The 24,945-nt window shown below is 41.5% G+C and overlaps 1 pseudogene; it reads left to right on the top strand.

Moving 5' to 3' along the window:
- The first annotated feature begins 8,329 nt into the window (after positions 1 to 8,329).
- On the top strand, positions 8,330 to 15,499 carry LOC140582246 (uncharacterized; annotated as a pseudogene).
- Positions 15,500 to 24,945: the final 9,446 nt, after the last annotated feature.

The raw sequence follows: 24,945 nt of genomic DNA, 5'->3' as shown, positions 1-24,945 counted from the left end.
TGACGCTCACTATCGGCCCCATAGACCAGGAGAACCAAAGCGCCGTAGTCCTATAATGACACGGCTGCGATCGGGTACAATGCCCCAAAAATCAGTCAGAGTAGCTGTCCTGAAAATGATGATAGATGCAGACAATGATGTCACAGTGATTAGTCACCCTTTAACATGCGACAAACACGCGAGATACAGGGAGGTGGTCAGTATACTGCCCAGATAAGGATCGTTTCAGCCATACTGGGACAAGCTCATGCTACAGGCTTCGGTGTACAACCTCGAGCCCAGGGATATGTGGCAAATAGCCTTGCTCACCATTCCGAGGAACCTCAGTCTCAAATGTCAGCAGAGTTAAAGTAGGGTGACCACCTAATCCATGTCAGGAGGGACACTATGAGCTACCATTTCATACATTTCAATTAAAAGGACCAGGATTTCACTTAAGCACTGGGTTCTTGCCGTATGCTGATTGGTCAGTCTCCTATAATCATGCATATGCGTCGGTAATGTTAATGCGAAACAGCTGGATGAGGCTTTCAATCTAGGAACTAACCAAACATTTTAGCAGAGCACAGAATCCTTTCAGCTTTAAAGTAGTTAGTAAAAGCTGAAGTAGCTCATAGTGTCCCTCCTGACATGGATTAGGTGGTCACCCTAAGTTAAAGTCCGGGTGTATTATAATTAAACAGAACAACGATGCAGATAAGGATGTGTGTAGCTAACTCAAAGAGGCCCTCCTCGAGCTGAGGGGGCCGGCGCATGCAGCTTGGCATAAGGTACTGGACATTAAGCAAGCCAGTAAAGAGCCATTTGAAACTTATGCTGAGCGCATGTGGATACCTTTTATATGGGGCGATGGTGGTGCAGGAGGTAGTGCTACCGTTCGGCAACCGGAGGGTTGCAGGTTTGAGCCCCGGGTCCTCCTGACTCCATCGAAGTGTCCTTGAGCAAGACACTGAACCCCAAATTGCTCCCGGTGAGCTGGTTGGTGCCTTGCATGGCAGCCTCCGCCACCGGTGTGTGAATGTGAGTGTGGATGGGTGAATGTGAGGCATAACTGTAAAGCGCTTTGGTACTCGTAAGAGTAGTAAAAAGCGCTATATAAATGCACTAGCGCTATATAGAACATTCAGGTATGGAGGAAGCCCACCACGATCAAGAAGTTTTAATAAAACTCTTGAAAAATAATGCGGGACACCACATCCAACAAGTGATGATTAATGGAAGGGATCCTCCGGAGAACACCTATAAAGCATTAGTGGATTGGGCGTCCAAAATAGAGAACAGGTTGAAACTAAGTAAAACACGACCGGTAGCTACAACCCAGTGGTTGTCAGAGGGTAATGGCCCAGAGGCACAGAGGCCCCAGTGGTCATGTAAGATCCGTCAGAGGACAGGTCATTGCACTAAGAACTGCTTTAAAATTAAACGAAAGCATCATTATCCAAAAGTAGGCCTCTGCAACAGAAACTAGGGCGGCCATACTGATAAACCCTTCTATGACCAGAAACACACTGAAGGGAAGCAGTCAGATTCCAACACTGTATCTGATTCACTGCAGTCTGAATTGGCAGCCCTGGTAGAAAAATACAAGCCACCGCAATACACTGTAAAAAAAAAATGTTCAGCCAACTCAAATATTCAAGGCAACATGCTGCGATACATTTTTGAGTTAAGCTAGTCAACTCAATTACAAAAGTTTAACAAACCTATAGACAGAGGTTCAGCTAACTTTGACTTCAGAGTTAAGGCAACACTGTAATACAAGTTAGATTAACTTAGGTACAAAGTTTCAATAAATTAGGATTGTTAAATTGTCAACACTATTTTGCAAGTTCGATTAACATAGGTACAGACGTTTAGTCAACTTTGTTTGAGGAATCAAATTAAATTTAAATAAACCTGCCTTGTTTAGGTGACATTTTAAGAGTTAATGTTTTCATTAACTTTTTTAAATTCAACTGTAATATTTCAAGTTGCCTTGTTTAGAGTACTAAAAACATATTACCATTAGAACCTACAGGCTAAAAAGGAAATATTGGATCAACTTAAAATATTACTTCATTTTTTCAAACTTTTTTCAAGTTTGGTTAATAAAATTTTTTCAAGTCAGTTCAACTTAAAGTAGTCAATCTACACTGTAAAAAAAAAATGTTCAGCCAACTCAAAAATTCAAGGCAACATGCTGCGATAACATTTTTGAGTTAAGCTAGCCAACTCAATTACAGAAGTTTAACAAACCTATAGACAGAGGTTCAGCTAACTTTGACTTCAGAGTTAAGGCAACACTGTAATACAAGTTAGATTAACCTAGGTACAAAGTTTCAATAAACTTGGATTGTTAAATTGTCAACACTATTTTGCAAGTTCGGTTAACATAGGTACAGAGGTTTAGTCAACTTTGTTTGAGGAGTCAAATTAAATACCTCCTGAGACCCAAGGAAAAAAGTGTCCTTCAATTGTAGGTTATTTGTCTTTGGAGGAAATAAGACATCTTACAATTTAGATTTTTTCAAATTTATTCTTATTTTAATTTCACAGCATGTCCTCTTTAGTGCACAACAAGAATAAATATGTTTCCCAACATCAGTGAAAAAATAAATGCAAAAATACAATGTCCACTACAATGGACATAAATGAATAGGTCGGGTCTCAGGAGGTTAAATTAACCTGCCTTGTTTAGGTGACATTTTAAGAGTTAATGTTTTCATTAACTTTTTTAAATAGCAAGATTCAACTGTAATATTTCAAGTTGCCTTGTTTAGCGTAATAAAAAACTTATATTACCATTAGAACTCACTGAAAAAAGTGTCACAAGTTTCACGTAGGATTGATGTATAATTTTCTTTAATGTGTTCAACTTCAATTTTTTAGCTGCCCCATTTTAATATGCGCACAAGAAGTCATGAGGATCAGAAGAGCCATCCCAGATTTACCCACCATCATGAGAAAGACTCTGACCAAAAAGGACCTTGCAGCTTTTTTTTTTTTTTCTTCTTCGTATATTGAAGTTTTGCTGGCTCAGTTCTGACTGATCTTAGAGGTTAGAGAGCTGTGGTCTTGGTGGTTTTATAGCATGTTGATATCAAGACAGATGAAAAACTCCAGGAAACGTACTGGGTGTGTCTCCCGAGTGATTTGTATTTTAATGTTGTAGTGGTGTATTTGATTGCAGGTCCCGCCCTTCGATGATTAACATATTTGGAAAGGTTTCAGGACAGTTTCTGCGCAGCTCCTGGTACCACCCACTCCCCTTTAGACCAATGGTGCTGGATGTATATTTGCATAGTATGACACAGTACTGTCTTTGACTTAAGATTTTTTTAATCCACCATGATTGTGATGAAGAGGGCAAGAGAACAAAAACCACATAAATGGTTTTAGTCTGCTTGCCAGTGAGTAGTTCAGATGGAGTATCCTCTACGGTTCAAAGAAAATTATATGGAAAATGATTTGCTTCGCTTTGATTCACAGCCAAGACCCTCTAGGAAATGCATCCAGACCATACAGTATGTACCTCCGTAATTGATACACTTTGAAAGAATGTGTTGCAAAGCACAACAAGATTTCTTGGGGGATGCATACACATAAGAATAACAGCACTTAGACCAATTAATATACATCAAAGCAGTACCTGTCAAATGTGGCAAAGACTAATATCAGTGCCATACCATCCTCAATTGTGGTGGGTTTCTAAAAATTAAGCTTAATGAAAATCTGAATATTAAATGAGCAGAATGATTTCATTGGTTTTCAATCCAAGTTGTGGTCTAAAGACAAAAGGTACTGTTTCTGGCCACTGTATCTTGTTTATAGCTATTTATGCAAGGATGCAACAATGTGTTGTAATAAAGTGGACTGTTGCAGTAAACTGGCTTTTGGGTTATTTAGTTCTTTCAAATTATATTTATTAGTTGAGAATGAGCAGTTTTATTGGTTTTAAGTGCAAAAATCTAATGTATTAGCTTCACTACTTTAAGTTGAACTGACTTGAAAAAATTATATTAACCAAACTTGAAAAAAGTTTGAAAAAATTAAGTAATATTTTAAGTTGATCCAATGTTTACTTTTTAGCCTGTAGGTTCTAATAGTAATATGTTTTTTAGTACTCTAAACAAGGCAACTTGAAATATTACAGTTGAATCTTGCTATTTAAAAAAGTTAATGAAAACAGTAACTCTTAAAATGTCACCTAAACAAGGCAGGTTTATTTAAATTTAACTTGACTCCTCAAACAAAGTTGAATAAACCTCTGAACCTATGTTAATAGAACTTGCAAAATAGTGTTGACAATTTAACAATCTAAGTTTATTGAAACTTTGTACCTAGGTTAATCTAACTTGTATTAGTGTTGCCTTAAGTCTTAAGTCAAAGTTAGCTGAACCTCTGTCTATAGGTTTGTTGAACTTTTGTAACTGAGTTGACTTAACTCAAAAATGTATTGCAGCATGTTGCCTTGAATTTTTGAGTTGACTGAACATTTTTTTTACAGTGTAGGTTAATCTAACTTGTATTAGTGTTGCCTTAACTCTTAAGTGAAAGTTAGCTGAACCTCTGTCTATAGGTAATTTGTTGAACTTTTGTAACTGAGTTGACTTAACTCAAAAATGTTATCGCAGCATTTTGCCTTGAATTTTTGAGTTGGCTGAACATTTTTTTTTTTTACAGTGTAATACATTAGATTTTTGCACTTAAAACCAATAAAACTGCTCATGCTCAACTAATGAATATAATTTGAAACCACTAAATAACCCAAAAGCCAGTTTACTGCAACAGTCCACTTTATTACAACACATTGTTGCATCCTTGCATAAATAGCTATAACAAGATACAGTGGCCAGAAACAGTACCTTTGGTCTTTAGACCACAACTTGGATTGAAGTTGACTAAACCTCTGTACCTATGTTAATAGAACTTGCAAAATAGTGTTGACAATTTAACAATCTAAGTTTATTGAAACTTTGTACCTAGGTTAATCTAACTTGTATTAGTGTTGCCTTAAGTCTTAAGTCAAAGTTAGCTGAACCTCTGTCTATAGGTTTGTTGAACTTTTGTAACTGAGTTGACTTAACTCAAAAATGTATTGCAGCATGTTGCCTTGAATTTTTGAGTTGGCTGAACATTTTTTTTTACAGTGCCGGGGTGCGTGGCCTCCATCGTGCTGGGGAGTATTATGGTCAGCGAGAACCGGACCAAAGTAAAAGTTAGTCTTGGATGCACGCTCTCATTGATACCGGGGCGGCTGGTTCCCGTACTGATATTCCCCTGCCATGTATAAGCACAACCATACAAATTAAAGACATCAGTGGCCAGCAATGGCATCAGATGTAGAGGCATGGTGCAGAGCATGTTATGTGTGTGCCACCATCAACCAGGGCAAACCAGGCCACACTAAATTGCACAGACCAGATCCCCATGGGTGGATTTACAAATAGATTTCATTGGTCTGCTACCCAGTGCCAAAAGGGGGGTGTCGGTATTGCCACATAATTGATAAATTCTCGAAGTGGGTTGAAGCCATTCCCACAGGCAATAATACTACAAACACAGTGGCACGATCGCTAGCGAACCAAATCATCCCACTATGGGGCACTAAGGCAAACTGAATCTGATGTGGGCACTCATTTCACAGGACAGGTAATGCGAGAGGTGTCTAAGCAGACGGGCCTGAAGCTTATAGACGGGCTGGGGCAAAGAGAGAACTCAACTTAGTATTCGGAAGATGGGGGTGGAGACACTTTAAGGGGCAATTCACATCTCATGAGACACCATTGAAGGAAACAGTTATATGGCCCCCCGGAGTAGCTCCGGAACCAAATTATGCCACACGGATTTGTTTTAAGACAGAATCCACCCATCTTCCCTATTGTAATATAACCGGACACATACATCTTCCATCAGAGTTTCACAATCCCACAGCCTGGTATAAACTCAAGAACATCCCAGACTTAATCCACGGAAAATTATATACCATACACAAACAGAGAAACAATGGTCTAGATCCGAGAAAGTGTTACAACACTCGGGAACTAGAACCTGTACCAGTGCACCCACTCAGAAACCCATAACACCACTAGCATGTGATATACAGGGCTATTCTTCAATCTAACCTCCCTGCAGAGAGCAACAACAGATCCAAGGCATTCATATGGACAAGCCGGAGAGAGAGGGGACATACTGTGTTGGACAATGCAAGATCAGCATGACCGACTACACCAGCCCCCAGAACTGTTCATGGACTGTGTTTCAACCTCACCACATGCGGATACCATAAGCCTACTCAGTGTGCTAAGGTATACTCTGCTCTTTCTGAAGGACTCATCAAAGGAAATGTGGATAAAACTGTATTACACAATGTTAACTTAAGTGATGGTCCATGTAATGTATAATATCTCCTACCTGTTGCCCGCATATTTAAAACATAGTAACGCTAAGGATAAAACATATACCTGGTTACAGACACGCCTCGAGGATCTGATCTCTGATTACAAGAGCCGGCTTGCAATCCAAGTGTCACCTAGGCGGCCAAACGCGACTTATTCGCAGGCATAACTGGATTTTTTGAATCAAGAAATTCTACTGCAAATAGCTATATAATAACGGGACAATCCCAGTATACAGCATGGTTGGCTAAATCAGATAGCCACCAGCGTCCAAAATATATATAGTAGCAATGAGAACCTCACTGAAGCAGTAAGATCACAAACACTCTTAGCACTTCGCAAAGCGCTCTTAAATCAGATGCAACTCCTCGAGTCTGATGTAACCTGCCGAGCATATGTACAAGATTTATTTGAACAATAGAATATTCAGAATTATTAACCCCTTGGGACCGGCGATCCCGCCGGCGGGATCTGACAGAAATTTCGCAAAACCGTTTAAATAACTCCGCGAATTTTTGTTATATACACATTTTAAAAATACTCTCAGAAACCTTGGACGGTCTACTTTTCAAATATATATAGGTAGAAACTAAATATATTTTTACAGCTTCGTGATACGAATTGAAAGAACAAGAGTGACTGACTTAAGCGTCTGCGTCTCGAAGCGGCTCTGATCGCCCACCCACTTGCAAATCGCGCTATTCGCATGATAATAACATGATAATCCGACAGTTAGTATTGGGTAAAGAAATATGTGAATACGCCCATTGTGACCGAAATAAACAAGAGCACATGTCTGGGTAGTGTTTACACTGATCGGCTACAATATAGCACACGGATACGTCTCTGCCGCTGAAGCTTTGCGCCAGTGTTGCCACTTTCAGCAGCGAAGCTCATACCTGTGTTCATAGCTCAGTGGGCTAAGCCTGTGTGCCTGTAATCACGTGGTCGCCGATTCAAACGCAGCGTATTTAGAACGTGAATAGCGATCTTCCGCTGAGAGCGGTCCTACACGCTCCCGACGCAAGTAAAACAAAGAAAGATGACACGATTTGCTTTTTTGCCTATTTAACCTAATTTTAAAAACTTTAATACTTCTGACAATGGAAGTTTTGAAAAGAAGACAGATAACGGATTTAGTCAGTGTTTTTTTCATGATTCTACATAATCATTTCAGCGAGATATAAACTGAAATACACGAGAAAGATACGCGGTCGATGATGCCCTCGTCCCCAGAGCGTCAATAATAGTCACTGCATCATATTTATCGCTTTCTATATTTATATAGTCACAGTTTTTCATTTTTCATTCCATCTATCAATAAACTGTGAAAGGGATTTTATTGTTGCTACTTTTCTTGCGTTTCAAACTGCCTTTCCAAAGTGATGGGTGTGGGGTGCAGTGACATTCCAGACTGATGGGCCATTGACAGTATGCAAACTACTACAGGTGTGAGGACACCTATCTCATCAATATTCATTGTGAAGACCACTGACTTTGAGAAAAAGAGTGTCACTCCAAAGTTCTAACACTTTAGTAATCAAACCATATAAAATTTCAGAATGTCACTTTCACCTATGTGTAGCCAACCCCTGTGTCTATAAGCTTCAGAGCTCAAAAGTCTTACCTAGAAATGTCTATAATGTGATGTTTTACAATTTCTCAGCATGTCTGAAAATAGGTTTTTGAAAAGTATATGTTTAAAGTTGATTTTAACAAAAAATAGAATAATAACATTCTAAGAGGTCTCAGATTATTGGTGCTGAGTTTGTGCTGAATAAAAGTAAATGTATCACTTTGGGATAAATGTTTTTTAGATAGGTGAAATATTTTAAAATGTCAAGGCATGTCAGACTACCTCGAAAGTGGAAAAAAGGCCTCAGGCCCCAGGGGGTTAACCACTCTAATGATGTAACATTAGAAATGAATGTATTAGTTATATATGACTCTCTGTAACCTTCCCTCCAAGTAATCCAGACCAAGTGTATCCAAATTCTACCACTATACACTCCCTTAGAGTTGTGGTGAAGGACCAGGGGCCTCATGTATAACGACGTGCGTAGAATTTGCACTAAAACATGGCGTACGGACAAAACTAGGAATGTGCGTAAGCAAGAAAAAATCCAGATGCATAAAACTGTGCGTAAGCACAGATCTACGCACATTCCCTTTATAAATCCGAATGAGCGTGAAATTTTACTTACGTGAACGAGCCCACAGCCACCCCGACCCGCCCATAATTATGTATATTTGCATATGTAAATCTATATAAATGCCCGCTTTGTTCTATGTTGTTCTTAAACAACAATGGATAAACCACGAGGGAAAAAGAAGTATTTCAGCGAGTGCGAAGTGGAGGTCATGTTAACTGAAATCGAGAAAAGAAAAGTGATATTATTTGGTGGTATAAGTGGTATCAGCAATAAACGAAAGTTTACGGAGTGGCACAGCGTGGCGGAGTCAGTTTAAAGTGTTGGTTCCGAAATTCGCACGGTGGCCGAAATTAAAAAGAAGTGGTAGGACATTAAAATCGACGGCGGGAAAAATGAGCGGCCGCTCACCTTAAGAGTCTTAACAGCACAGGCGGATGTAGCGGAATTCCCGGTCTCACACCCTTTGAGCAACTAGTTGCTGCGATGATTGGGGACACACTTTTATCGGGTGAGGGGGACGCCGATGTCATCGCGGGTGATTTTTTCTCGTACCATACTTGTTTGAATTACTTGCATGTTTATGAATAACGCGTAGGGCGCAGATGCGGTGTTACTTTCGTTTATTCTGTTTGTTTATTCTTACAGACAACAGTACAAGAGGTGCCCCCAATACATTAATAGAGTACATTAATAGAGTGAAAGTGCTTTCCATTTACATAAGCAAATTCGTTCAATGAAGGTTATAACAATGTGCGCGCAGTCGATAGCTTCGACTACGTTGGGAAAACCGGACATCGCTGCAAATTGCGCTTTAATATTTGCCTGTTCAACCACAGTGTAAGGAAATTTTATATATCTGGGTGACAAGCGAATTATGCCGTCCCATACAGCCGGCATGGCGCGACTCAGAATTGACTGAGAAATACCCGATCAGTCCGCAAGTTCTCGCTGAAAAGCACCTGTGGCTAAGAACCCGCGAGTGGACAGAACTTGTAAAGGAACAGGTAGCCTATAGCGTAATTCCTCATCGTCTGCTTTTGTAATACTGTAATGTTTAGCACACAGCTCCAAAAGGATTGCTCTTGGAAATCTTAATCGACTTAAAAGCCAGTCATCATCATCATCATTATAAGCTATGTCTTCCAATAACGCAAGAGCTACCATGGTAGTTGTAATAGTTCGGTCATTTTCTGCACCGTTTTATTGTTACAAATTGATAAAAAAAATCAGCTGCTGTACATTTGTAAACAACATACAATTAATGTTGGTGTATTTGATAAAGTCAGCGTCATGATTGTGAGTCTGACACAGTGAAACTGCAGTAGCACTCTTTTGCCAGTAGGTGCCTCCATTTTGCCAAATTGAGCAGAAACTTGCGTACGCCTTGTCTGGGGTTGCCGTGAGAATGTGCGTGGTGGTATGCCAAGTTTAGTTTTTATACATCTCGACCTGAGCGTGGAAACGGGCGTGCGCAACATTTTTGTGCGTAAGCACCGTTTATACATGAGGCCCCAGGTGATTAAGTGGGATTATCTTATGGGATACATGATGCTGAAAGGGACTGAGAGCCTATTACCACTCATACCTGTTACCATGAGACCTCTCATTACATAATTTGCACCTGTAACACAATACTGCCCTTCTCACATAATGACATCAAACTCATCAACATACACCCACTACATGGTCATGCTGATGCAGTTAAGGTCACATACACACAGTGGTGTATCATCAGTGAGATGAACTCGGTCACATACGGAGGACTTGCATATCTAGCCAATCACACCTTCTGCCTGGAGATAACCAAGGACTTCACCATGGGTCACATCAGCATCTCAGGGAGAGTGACACTAGAGATTGATGTCTCCCCATGGTGGGACGACACCTTCCATGAAGAGAGCATCCGAGCCATGACCAAAGCCATGGATCTGGTAGAGCAGGTTATCTTGAAGACTGAAAATCACCTCCATCAAGCACAAGTGGAGGCTAACTCAGCAAAAAGGACTGCAGAGATTCTGACCAATGCCCCACTCGCTCAGCCAAGTATGTGTACACATGGTAGGACTGGGTGCGTCAAACGTGTTAACACAAGTGGCCCATGTGCATCATCGTGTGGGTGCAAACATTACAGAAGTTGGATCCCTAGAAGATTATCCGGGGCCCAGGCAGTGACCCTCTGTGGGACAAAGGTCTGTCCCAAGGGGCCAAGGGGGGAACTGTAAGGCTGGAGGCCTTGCAGGCCCCGTCGGTCTGAGCTTTGGCAAGCCTGTAATGCTCCACCCAGTGTCCTGAAGCAAAGGTCCACCAGCTCCGACAAGACTGGACACAAATCACCTGATCACCACATCAAAAGGGACACCTCACCCCCACTGGGCGGCCAGAACCCCGCAGTCAAATTCCAGTGATAAGGCCTGGCTGCGTCAAGACACAGATGCATCCTACATTCACTAACTCACACTTACACAGGAGGTATACATTAGGGACACACACACCCATGTTTGGTCTCGTTTGAATGGTCACAGTACGACGGGCACAATACTCTCAACCTTAAAGCGGCACGTTTTCACATAAGAGAAATATAGAAAATAAGACTAAACCCACCAAAGTGGAGGATCTTATCACCTGGTAGAACAAAGGAATTGTCACATTCCTCCTAAAGCAATTTGATTGGCTGAGACCTGAGAATTGATAAGATCCACATTTCTCCAGGACACACACACAAGATCAGAGCAGGCCCTAAAATAATCAATCACAACCTTTGATACAGTCTGTCACTTGGTTTGGAATACTTAAGGAAGAGCTCCAGAGTAGCACGGGGAGTCACTCTGTAATCAGAGCTCCCACATAGTGCTGTATGAATCTTCATCTATAATCAGATATTTTCTGCAGTTACTATGTGTCCACTCAGCTGAGGTATGGAATTGTTGTATACTTTTAATTGGATTATATAGTTTAGGAATTGTGGCCACATGTTAAAATTATTGGAATGCTATATTTGGTTAAATTGGTGGTATATTAATTGTGAGTAACCTGTGTTCTGATTACTTCTTGGCTGTCTGACTTTGTTGAACCTCTGCATGTTCCTCAGAGACTGGGGTTATTCTAACACTCTCTTGCAGCCTTTGACTCGACCCCGTTTCTCCGAGACCCGATGCGGCTGCCCAAGTTGAGTTACGATGAATGCCAGCTCAGCCTCTGAGGTACGCACACGCTGGGTTACGGTAACGTCCGGCCCAGCCTCTGAGGCGTGCACACGCTGAGTTACGGCACAAAGTCCGGCTCAGCCTCTGAGGTGCGCACACGCTGGGTTACGGTAATAGACCGGCCCAGCCTCTGAGGCGTGCACACGCTGAGTTACGGCACCAAATCCGGCCCAGCCTCTGAGGCGTGCACACGCTGAGTTACGGCAGACATCGGCTTAACCTCTGTGGCCCTCACTAGCTCGGATTCGGCAATGGTCAGCTGAGCCTCTGGGGCGTTAAGGGCCGCAGGGTCATGACGGGTATCTAGGCTAGCACATTGTAGTGGTTGTCCAACTTCTAAACATACATAGCAGAGTCACGGATTGCCTTATCGGCCGAGGCGAATCCGATGCGCCCCATCGTCCGGGATTAGTGGGAGTTCAGCAATAGAAGGCACAGCCCAGAAGTAATCTAAATAACAGAAATGTCATGACTGAAATTGCCAATAAAGATCTTTAATTAAATTGGAGTCAGATATAATTTGGTCTTTACCTACAACGGGTAAGTAACTTTACAGAAGCGCTCGGAAGGATCCACACGCATTTCAAGCCTTTGGCTGTCCAATTGGATTCCGCTATTGGGCCAGTGGACGGTTCCCCTACAGTATGTTCCGCTGAGCCTCAGTCATTGCCTGCTACAGGCTTTCGCCGTTCTCGATATCAACAGGATGTGACGTATAGAACATGTAGAGTCTGTAGTGCTAGAGATCATTCGACCTATGCACACTGTAAGCGTGATAAGTTGTGTCACCATTGCTTGAAGCCTGGTCATTTCAGAAATCAGTGCCCGTCGCTACCTCCTTCACAGTCTCATTCGGAGGATCTTTCTTCACCCACGCCAGCTTTAAACTAGTTAGCTCATGTGAAATGAGGGATAGCATGAGCTGTGTTGGGACTTCCCTCAAATGCTCTAATAATGATTGTTCTAGTGGGCTCACTAACAGCCAGTCTGCCACGTCAGCCAAACCCCAAGTTCTTGCGGGAGCAAATGAGTTGTTTTACACTCCGGTTTCGGTCAGTGGTATGTGAACTTTAAGAGGTATGCTTGATTCCGGGAGTATGTCTTGCACTCTCAGTGAAACAGCTGAAGCACATCTTAAGGCGGCTATTGTTCCTTTGGCTGCTCAGCCTGTTCTGGAGTCGGTAGTCCTTGTCGGATGCAGTGGACTGACCACAAAGCCAAAATGCGTTTACGACTTGAACATTGATATCTATGGCTTAAAATTTTCAGTACCTACCCTGGTTGTGTCTGGTCAATTAGATGATTTCATCGTAGGTAGCAATGTCTTGCGGTCCATTATTAGTTCCATGAAATCTTCTGAGAAGTACTGGGATCTCATTTCTTCACGGTCAGCTAATCCTGACTGTGAACAGCTTCTCCAGCTTATTAGTTGTGTCTCCCGCTGGTCTGGCTCTGCCGCACGGTCCACTTTACCTCGTCAACAATCGATGCATCTGTACTGAACCCGAACCCAACCTTCGATACGAGAAACGAGATCGACCCGCACATCTCGTAATTCCCAACTACTGAATGAACCGCAATGAATTCTGGACTACTACGATCATGTGTTCGTCGCATGATTGGCTGGTACGGTATGTATCGTCCAGCCTACTATGGAGCCACAGCAATGACAATGGTGCATCATCGGGGGTTACGTTTTTGATTGGAAAAGCCATCCGACGGTTTCCGAATAACAGATAGGTGTCCTCTTCGGTAATCATCGTGTAGTTGTCGTCTGCTGCTTATGCTGTCACCATGCCTCGCAAAGATCGAGAACGTAAAAGAAAGCAAGCTTAACTCGCGGCTACTGCCGCAAAATGTTGCAAATTATCTACTTTGTTCAGGTAAGAGTCAGATGGTGTTGTAAAAAAACATTTGCCGAGGCAGAGCAGATTTGACAGTACCAAGATCTGCTGGGAGGATATAGGACTGGTAGCGTGCAGTGTGCAAAAAACGAACGTCAAGTCAATAGTCATGTACACTAAAAGAATACGGGTGTTCTGAGCAAACAAATACAAAAATATTGAAGGCTCCTTTATTGTTGAATTTTGTTTTTTGAAATAAAGCTATATATATCTATAAATATATATATATATATATATATATATTCTGTCTCAAATCGAAGGTCGTATTGCGTAGGTTGTCTAAACTTGGTAATTACAGTAATTGGTAATTAGTGACTCAGTATTGGCCCAATGCCTTTTTGGAAAGTTTCTGCTTTTTTGAAAATAAAAAAATGCATCCTTTATGGAAATAAAATTCCTCCACAAGGCCCGAGGTGTCCTATGAAATTTCCAGATTTTGGCCTTGTGCCCAGGCTTAATGGCCTTGTGCCCTAGAAAAAATATGAATAGCCAAGGCCAAAGTGGCTGTGCCCTCCTAAATCCTTATGTCTAGCCCTGCTCCTTCTCAGAAGAAGGTTCGATCCTTTCTTGGCATGATAATGTTTTACCAGCACTTTATTCCAGACTGTTCGTCTCTGGCTAAACCGCTGTTCAGGTTGACCGCAGGTCAGAAGCGTGTGCAAAAAGGCCGATCAATGCGAAGGAAACCTGGAACATTCTGTGTGCTGACACCAAGTGATTAGTTATCGGCTTGCGATAAGTCTTTTGCTGATCTAAAATCTGCTCTGTTGGGCAGCACAGTCCTAGCACATCCTGACTTCAGTCGCCCGTTTGTTCTGTCCACTGATGCTTCACTTGATAGTCTTGGAGCTGTACTTTCACAGGTCCCTGAGGGGGAAGAGAAAGTTAGGCCGGTAGCTTTTGCCAGCAAGTCTCTTACACGTAGTCAGGTCAATTACCCTGCATACAAGTTGGAGTTTCTTGCTTTAAAATGGGCAGTGTGTGACAAGTTCAGTCATTGGCTCAAGGGTCATGAGTTTACGGTATGGACAGATAACAATCCGTTGTCTTATATTTTAACCAAGCCGAAGCTGGACGCTTGCGAGCAGCGATGGGCATCAAAATTAACTGCTTATTCTTTCGACATCAAGTATATTCCTGGCAAACAGAATGTGGTGGCGGATGCACTCAGCAGGAAACCCTTTGTGAAACCACTCTACCGTCGGCTAATTTTTGCTTGACGAGACGCAGGGTGTAAGACATGAGCTTCTTCAGGATGCTTTTCGGCTTTCTTGCATGCCTCACTCGCTGGTACATTCAGATGCTGCAACTGTCCCATTGTCATCTGAAGTGGTCTCCTCTTTATTGTCTGCGCATGATGGTTGGGAGTCGGCCTCAGCCCAGCGTACTTTGACTTTGGCAGGTAGCCTGAATGATGTGGTCCCTCCTGCTAACGAGGTGTTTCAAACCCTGTCCCTGTCTGACTTGCAGTCCCATCAGAGCTAAGATCAGGTAATCACTAGTGTAATACCTTATGTGGTGAGGAAGCGTAGGCCTTCGAGACGGGAACGAACCGATGTGACCGTTCAAACATTAAAACTTCTAAAGCAATGGGACAAGCTGACATTGTTGAATGGTGTCTTGTATCGGGTCACAAAAGATCCTATGACCAAACATAAGCGATTCCAGTTTGTGGTCCCTGAGTCCTTGATATCACTTGCACTGACTGGTGTTCACGATAATGCTGGTCATCAGGGTTTTCCCCGTCTCTTACTCGGCAGTGCTTTTTCTGGTGTGACATGGAGAAAGATGTCCATGACCACGTGAAAACATGTGGCCACAAGAGCTCCCTTGGAGAGTATTACGACCTCAGCTCCTCTTGAGCTGGTCTGTATTGATTTTTGGTCATTTGACCATAATGACAGGTCTGTGGGATGGGATCTTTTGTGTTTATGGCTTTCCTGAAAGACTGCATTCTGATCAGGGCACGAGTTTTGGCAGTGAGCTACTTGCTGAACTCTTAGAGTTGACTAGTGTAGAGAAGTCACGGAGCACACCGTACCATTTGATGGGTAATGGTGGTACGGAGAGGTTTAATCATACACTGGGTAATATGCTGCGATCATTGTCTCCAGCAGCAAAGCACAAGTGGCCGCAGTTGGTACAAAGTATGACTTTTGTTTATAATTGCACTATCCACGAGACCACTGGCTTTGCCCCATTTTTTCTCATGTTTGGTCGGGTCCCCAGGCTGCCAGTATATTTAATTTTCAGAAATGTCCTGCGCGATGCCTCGGTGTGAGATTATGATAAACACATGAAGTCCTTGGTGGATAATCTTTGTTCGGCAATGCTTCTGGCTCAAAAGAATTCCACTGCTGAGCAGCGACACCAGGCTCAACAATACAACAAGAGGGCCAAAAGTTATGCCTTATGCGTTGGCGATGCTGTACTACACTGTAAAAAATAAACCGTAAATTTTACGGTAAAAAACTGGCAGCTGTGGTTGCCAGAACTTTACCGTCAAAAATACGGTAGCAACGTTATTGGTTTTACAGGACTGCACCCACTGTACTGTATATTTTACGGATTTTAATTGTTTTTTTTACGGTTTATAACTGTCTAATTAACATATTTATGTTGCTATAAAAACAGTTTATACCTGTCAAATTCCAGGGTTTACATTGTAATATTCTGCCTTTTATGTCTCCCTCAACTTGCTCTTTGTAAGTAAGTTGTCCATGAAGGGCAGCCACTCATGGCTGTGCCCAGGAAGCTGGGGGTTAAGGGCCTTGCTCAAGGACCCACAGACATGCTGAGACTGGATTTGAACCGGTGACTTTGTGATTATTGGCACACAGGCTTAACCCACTGAGCCATACAGAACACATGGACCCTGTTACTTGAGTACAAGAACTTTTATAAATAAATTACAAATATCAACTCTAAACACAGAAAGCATACAATAGGTATTTTAGACATCCAGAAATTGTGCAAATGTTGCAAAAGTAGTCAAGTAGAAAACAATTTGAATAGTGGAATATAATTGTGTGCATTATATGTGTGTATGATCAGCAGGGTTTAAATATGAGTACAGTCAATCAATTTCAATACATCTATATTGTACAGCACAATACTATATACAGTACTATATGCTATATAAAATATCTATACAGTATCTAAGTAGTATTGCATTTGTAAAATGCAACTAGAAAACCCCTTGTCTCATGCTGTCTTGCCATGCTTCCCCAAAGATAATACTTGTTACAGTTCGCATCAGTTAGCATAGCACTGCGCTAGCAGACCATAGCTGCTCTGGGTAAAATTGTTCTAAAATACGTTACACAGCAAATGTGCCAGTGTTAAATTAACACTGCATACTGTTTATATTGGCCCACAGCATTCAGTGTTACCTATAATACTTTACAGTGTGCAGTGAGTGTTGTTTTGACAGTGTTAATATTTATTAATTCATATAGTGTTCAATTGACAACCTAGACTGTTAAGTCATCAGCTCCACATATTAGCCCCATTTCAATATGCACACAAGAAGTCATAAGGATCAGAAGAGCCACCCCAGATTCACCCACCATAATGAGAAAGACTCTGACCAAAAAAGACCAGCTTTTTCTTGTCTTATGTTAAAGTGTTGTTGGCTCAGTTCTGACTGATCTTGAAGATTAAAGAGCTGTGGTTCTGGTGGTTTTCCACTGATTTGTGGTTTTATATATGTTGATGTCTGGTCAAAGAAAGTTTTGTGGAGACGTACAGGACATGTCTCTAGAGTGATATGTATTTTAATGGGGTGGGGGTGCATTTGATTGCTGGTCTGGCCCTTGGATGATTAATATATGCGGAAAGGTGTTAGGACAGTTGTGATACCCTTTTCTTTGCAGCTCCTGGTACCGCCCACTCCACTGTAGACCAATGGTACTGGATGTATATTTGCATAGCATGACACGGTACTGTTTTTGACTTAATAGATTTTTTTTTCAATCCACCGCGATTGTGATGAATAGGGCAAGAGAATAAAAACCACAGAAATGCCACTTGTGTGCTTGCCAATAACTAAATGAGATTAATTAGCCTATATGCTTTGACTAAAGGCAGCACTAGGTGGGAAAGAAAAGGCTATGGAAAATTAATATATATTTTTTTCTCCTTTTCTAAGCCTGGGCTCTCTAGGTAAAGTATCCAGATCACATGCACCACTACAGTTAAGATTGCAGCACAAATACACCGCTCAGACCAACTAACATACACAAGTAGCAAAATGTGGTGAAGACTAATATCAGTGCCATACCATCCTCAGTCGTGGTGGGTTTCAAAAATTAAGCTTAATTAAAATCTGAATATTAAATGAGCAAAATGATTTTATTTGTTCTTCCATCACAAGTTGTGGTCTAAAAGCAATAAGGCCACCACCCATTCTGGCTGCTTTAGCTGAAACACACTCCAACCATTACCAGAGCTCTCACCTTTTCGCAGCCCTGTTAAATAATTGTTATGCGGTTGAACACAGGCAAGTTTTGTAATCTGTGTTTGGTGGCTGGTGTTATACATTTCACACACATTAATACCACAAGCAGTTCATAGATGAACTTAACTGGTTCTTTCTTATACAAATACAAAAAACCTATTAGTCATGCTTAAACGAGAAAAGGCAATGTTGGTCTAAGTCTTTCTTATTATGGTGGGTTAGTAAAACACAGCAGCTGAATGCCCAAATGAGTTCAAATGAGTGCATATTAAAATGGGGCAGACATGGGCCACCCATTTTGTACTTGTGTGCCACCCATATTGGCTTGCAATCCAGGAAGAGGTGGCGACTTACTGACTTAACAGTCTATGTTGTCAACTGAACACTATAAGAGTTTTAAGAAATATTAACACTGTAAAAACAACACTCACTGCACACTGTAAAGTATTATAGGTAACACTGAATGCTGTGGGCCAATATAAACAGTATGCAGTGTTAATTTAACACTGGCACATTTGCTGTGTAACGTATTTTAGAACAATTTTACCCAGAGCAGCTATGGTCTGCTAGCGCAGTGCTATGCTAACTGATGCGAACTGTAACAAGTATTATCTTTGGGGAAGCATGGCAAGACAGCATGAGACAAGGGGTTTTCTAGTTGCATTTTACAAATGCAATACTACTTAGATACTGTATAGATATTTTATATAGCATATAGTACTGTATATAGTATTGTGCTGTACAATATAGATGTATTGAAATTGATTGACTGTACTCATATTTAAACCCTGCTGATCATACACACATAGAATGCACACGATTATATTCCACTATTCAAATTGTTTTCTACTTGACTACTTTTGCAACATTTGCACAATTTCTGGATGTCTAAAATACCTATTGTATGCTTTCTGTGTTTAGAGTTGATATTTGTAATTTATTTATAAAAGTTCTTGTACTCAAGCAACAGGGTCCATGTGTTCTGTGTGGCTCAGTGGGCTAAGCCTGTGTGCCAGTAATCGCAAGATCAACAGTTCAAATCCAGCCTCAGCATGTCTGTGGGTCCTTGAGCAAGGCCCTTAACCCCCAGCTTCCTGGGCACAGCCATGAGTGGCTGCCCTTCATGGACAACTTACTTACAAAGAGCAAGTTGAGGGAGACATAAAAGGCAGTTTCCCCATGGGGACTTGCAGTCAAATATAAGAACATTGTTAAACAGCTTTAAGTTACATTTTCATGTTGAGTTAACTTAAATATATAAGTACACTTAAAAAAAGTGAACAAGTGAATGTTGGGAGATATTAAAAAAAATGTTAATTGATCTCAAAATGTATAAACAGGGTAACTTGGGTATTTTAAGTAAGAACAAATTATTTTGCATGAGTACAACAAACTCAAAACTAGATTTTTCTGTTTACTTAAAACTGGAAATTTCATAACTTAAAAAATTTGATGTAACTGATTACCTCAAATTTTTTGAGTTTTGCCAACTTATTCGGGATTACAGTGCAGTATATTGTTAATTTTACTGCAATAAACCATATTTTCACATGTTTTTAACTGTGAAATGTAAGGTCTTACTCTGTAAAACTAATTACGGTTTTTCACTGTAAATTCTAAGGTTATCGCATGTTTTGTGGAATATGGTTTTATCCGGTAGCATTTATACGGTATTTTACTGTTAAATCTACGGACATTTTTTACAGGGTAGTAACAAAGCTAACAAAGGTGTAAGGGGGAAGCACAAATTAGCTGATAAGTGGGAACCTATACTGTACACAGTGGTGGAGTCAAATCCCTCCACTCACGTCTATCGTATCAGGCATGGCAATGGCAATGTGAGAGTTGTCCACCGCAATTTGCTTCTCCACGCTGGGTTTTTGCCTTTGGTTGAATGCCTTTCTGATGGGACTGTCTTCCAGAGAACTGGCTGTAGTGATGTGCTCTCTTCAGCTGTGAGTAAAGACAATTTGTCAGTAGGGGGTTCTGATGTACCATCACCCGTGCTTTCTCCAACTGGCTCCTTACAGGATCTCTCTGCTAGTGTTGAGGGTCACGTTGGATCTGAAAGTTGTGATACCTCTCGAGTCAACAGTCAGATGGCAGCTGCGCAGCCAGATATCCCTTGTACAGAGCCTGCAGTTGATAACTCTAGTCCGGCATGTCCTACTGTGGTAGACTCTAGAGGTTCTCCTACTGAGGGTGCTATAGTTGTACCTCCTTTGCCCCACATCCCTTCCCGCCCTGGTTTTGGCCAGCCTCTTACTGTAGGTGAGAGTCCTCGTGTTTCACGGTTTGAAAGGATGATTAAACCTGTTAGGCAGTTGCTTGAGTCAATGTCTCATGTTACTCCTTTGTTTGAGAATAGATAGAGTCCCATTAGTGCTTCTTGAATGGTGTTCTATCTTTTTTTTTCCTATTAGATCCAGTATGTACCATGATGTTGCTGTCATGGGTGTTCACAGTCATTAGCCTGAGCTGTGTAGTGTACTTTATATGGCACTGTTTTCCGAGGATGCTCTTTGAGGTGTTGCAAGGCGCCATGCACGCTTCAAGTTCTCCTCGACCCTACATTGGGGTAGTTGAATCACTGGGTTATACTGTGTTTGTATAATGCTCTTTCCTGATCTGTTGTTTTTTCCGCCCTGTGCAAGAATTTGTGTAATTCTAGGGGGGTGAATGTTATTTTGACATCTATAATCAATCAAAATTCTTTATACTTATTAAAATCCTGGTAGTTATGAGTAGGAGAGTGAACACGAATTCCCAGAAGACCTTGCTTCATGGCGCCTCTCACGGGTATAAAAGGGGAGTAGGAATTATTAGCTCAGGTAATTTTTAATATCTCCACCAATATGTTTGAAATTAATTAAAGTTTAATTTATTATTATTTAATGCTGATTATTAACCAATCGTCTCGCGATGTTTCAGGCGAGTTTGAGGTTCAGAGCGTGTAGCAAGATCGCACAAAGGCAGGAACTTATTGTGGAACACTCAATGACGGAGGCTAAAGTTGTGTAAAAGACATGCATTTATTCCTAGCTAACACTACAACTAACATAAGACAGACATTACACCTAACACAAACAACAAACACGAAATAACGGAATAAAACAAACGATGTAATTATGAAAATGCAATGACCGGATTTAAATGAGTAACCTTAAATGGGAAATACTGTTTTGCAAAGCAAGCACAGTTTGTGGAAACCAGACCCTAAAGTCTTATAGCAGGTTAACAGAACAGCTTAAGTTGTTAGAATGAAAGGAAGTTGGTTTACTTGGTTGAAGAGTGGGGGGGGGGGGGGTCTTGGCAGTTGATGGCAGAGCTGCTGAGCTGATGGCACTCAGGAAGGCGCGGTGTTTGGAGCAGTGGAGTGGAGCCCCTTTGGATTCTCTCTCCTGGTGAAGCTTTGTCTTGGGTGCTGTTCTCTGTTCAGCTGGGCCTTCACCGGAGGGTTTCTTGTGGGCTTCTCGTCTCCCGGGCTGATGGTCTTTCTTAGCCACCTTACCCAGCCAACCGGAGTTCTAGTGGCAGCTTGTAGCCTATACCAAAGCCTCGCCCGTCCCAACCAACAGCGCTTGCTCCAAGGTACCTTTTTCTAGCTTTTAGCCACTGTTCTGCCGCCAACCTTACCCCAAGCACCAACACCTTCCGCACTACATACCGTCCTTTAAAGGAGGGAACCGGAAACGACGAACCCCGTGACTGCCCACCGCTATATCATGCCGTGTCACCAGGGTGTAGCCCGGTATCCTTCCACCCCAACACTGCCGAGAACCCCTCCCACCTATCACACCAGCTTCACAGGTACATACCTCATACCATCTGTATTAATTGATTAAACAATTCACATCAGTATAGGATACAGGTGTTTTGGGTTGCACCTCAACAGATGTTACACAGATGTCAAATATTCATATTACAAACAGCACATCTTATCCATAGATAGGCGTGGCCATTAGTTTGTGGTAATATCAATATAAGTTGCACATCTGGACACAACATATCTTGGTTGGTGTGGCTTATTCTAATTGATCTTCTCCAAAATGGATAATGTACACCTTAATTCAGTTCTTTTTAATATAGCATGGTAGAACAAAGAAACTTGGTAACGCTCCACCAAGATCAGATAAGGACCACAAAGGAATGCTGGAAGAGAAGGGGGGGGTTTAACAAAGAAGACTCTCTAAAAGTTAGGACACATTGGTTACACTCACTTTCCAGATTCTTCTGGTATACCATGAGAACATATATACAATGGTACCTATACCTATCTATTTATTTAAATTTATATGTGTTCAAGTGCAAAGGGGTAAAATAGGTGATACTCCGTGAACATGGTTATAAGGGTGGCACACAAAACACTAAGATTGTCTAAGGACACATACAAACATAACCTATCTGTATATTGAGACTAGTAGTCATGAGTAAATCAATATACAGGTATACAAAAGCCAAACTTAAATGGAACTTCCTTTAGGGTGTTTGTCTGTTGGGTGAGTGATATGTAAGGCAGAATGTATGGGGAGGGTGTTGTGTGCCAAGTCGAGGGACCCCTGTCCATTAGGTCCACTCTGCTTGCCTGTAGGTCCCTAAATCTTTGGGCAATAAAAGTTGGAGTGCTGGCCTCCCTTGTTATCTGTGTGTGTGTGTGTTTATGTGTGTAACCCCCCTTTGGTGCCTCTCGTACCAGGATCGGCCTTGTCTCAGGCCACCTGGAATTTAGGCCCTGTGATATGTGCATGTGTGATCCTACAGGGGCATGACGTATTCCCTCTTCCTCTTTTTCCTTTGTTTCTTCGGGGAAGAGTGGATGAGCTGCCGCGTGTCGGGACTGATTGGTGTAGGTTCTTCCTGCATACATGGACCCAGCCGCCCCACAGCAGCCAGGTACCCAGCAAAGGCCACACGGCGTCGACTCCCTCTTTCCCGCACCCACACACCACAAGAAAAAAGTACACAACGCAGAGTGAGAGGATCAGCTCTCGGAATTTCTACCAGGATCATTAACTGGACTCGCTTGGCACGATCCAGTCGTAAACAGAGACCCAAACGAGACCGGTTACACATGCAGAGGTACAGTTGTTGGTGCTGCTGTTTGCATTGGTATTAAATGTGTAAATTGGAAGATTGGTTTTAAAGCAAAGTCATATGCCACTATCCTTACTTTAATAATTTCTGTCTCTCTCTTTACTTTGCTGTGAAACAAGATTTCCAGGCTCCTAGCTGAAAATTGTCTAAAAATGGAAGATGGCTCTTGCATAAGGCAGAAGGTTTGTAAGACCTTGATTATTTTCGTGTGTGCTTTTGTATTCATTGTGTCATATTCAACTCTCCAGTGTTAATTTATTTTGGTTATATGTATGACTATATATGGTATGACTACCATATAGGTAAAGATGTATATAAATAGAAATGTAAACAAGAATATCACTTTATATATTGTGATTAAAGCAGCAATAATTTACGATTAAAAAATGAACGTAAACAGTGCCACACATATATTTTTCAAAATTCTAGACACAAAACTCAAAACAGTCATTATTTTTAACACAGGCTGTCCAGTGTTCAAAACTTGGCATATTGCATTCATATCTATAGAGAAGCCTTGCTTTTGCAGAAGCATTGTTTCTAAAAATCAAATTCATTATGAAATATCATAGGAACATTACTTTAGATCACCCTTACACAAGATATCCATAGCTTCATTATGTATTTGTTAGTACAATCATTAAATATAGGTGTACAAAATATGTGATTCAGGTTTCATTATTTAATTGGAGACTAGAGAGAATAGTACAGACACAGTGGCATCATTGAAATCCTGTAATGTGGAATTTACTGATCAAATCACAACATAAGATATGTAGATTACTTAAAAAACCAAAAACAACAAAAAACAATACAGTATACTGTAAATGGAAGTGTTCTTCACTGCACTATGGATCTATGTTTCCATCAACCCTGTCTTGTGAATTTGGCCACAGGTTCTCATCTACATCACAATGGATGTTTTCATTCGCCAAACATCTGGGAAAGAATCTTCTGGCATGGCGAATCCAGGCCTGACACTGATCTGCTGTGATGTCATTGCATGCATCATCCATGGCCTGGAGAAGAGTGACTTGTTCGTGAGGGTGCCTATCATAGACCTTCCACCTCCATGTGGAGAAAAACTCCTCAATTGGGTTAAGGAAAGGGGAGTATGGAGGTAAATGCAGGGCGAGAAACTGTGGATGGGCCTGAAACCATGCTTGGACCATTCGGGAACGATGAAACTGAACATTATCCAAAACTATTACGTAGGTCACACCATCAGCTCTACAGGCCTGATTTAGCTCATCAAGGAAGGCTATGATGAGAGCTGCATTATATGACCCAACACAAGGTCTGCGTCCAACCACTCCATCTTCTGATATAGCTGCACACATGGTTATATTGGCTCCACGTTGTCCAGGAACTTCAACGGTTGCCCGTTGGCCAATTAAATTCTGACCTCTCCTCCTTGTCTTAGCTAGGTTGAAGCCTGCCTCATCCAAAAACAAGAATTTGTGATGGTTTTCATCAGCGTCAAGCTCCATCACCCTCTAAAATATAAAAACAATTACTGATTACAATGACATAGAATGTTTGGAGATTTTTTCACCCCCTAAAACAGGCAAATTGATCATACCTGAACATACTCAGACCTCAGTTGCTTCACTCGATCTGTATTTCTTTCAAAAGGCACATGATATAGTTGTTTTAAAGACACCTGATGTCTTTTCAGCACCCATGCAATAGTGGGCAAACTTATGGCATTCACATTCCTGAATTGTCCAAGATGTGCTGCTGGATCTCTCTAAG

This window comes from Paramormyrops kingsleyae, chromosome 24 (assembly GCF_048594095.1).
Source record: "Paramormyrops kingsleyae isolate MSU_618 chromosome 24, PKINGS_0.4, whole genome shotgun sequence".
NCBI classification, from domain to species: Eukaryota; Metazoa; Chordata; class Actinopteri; order Osteoglossiformes; family Mormyridae; genus Paramormyrops; species Paramormyrops kingsleyae.
This window is presented reverse-complemented; position numbering and strand designations above follow the sequence as displayed.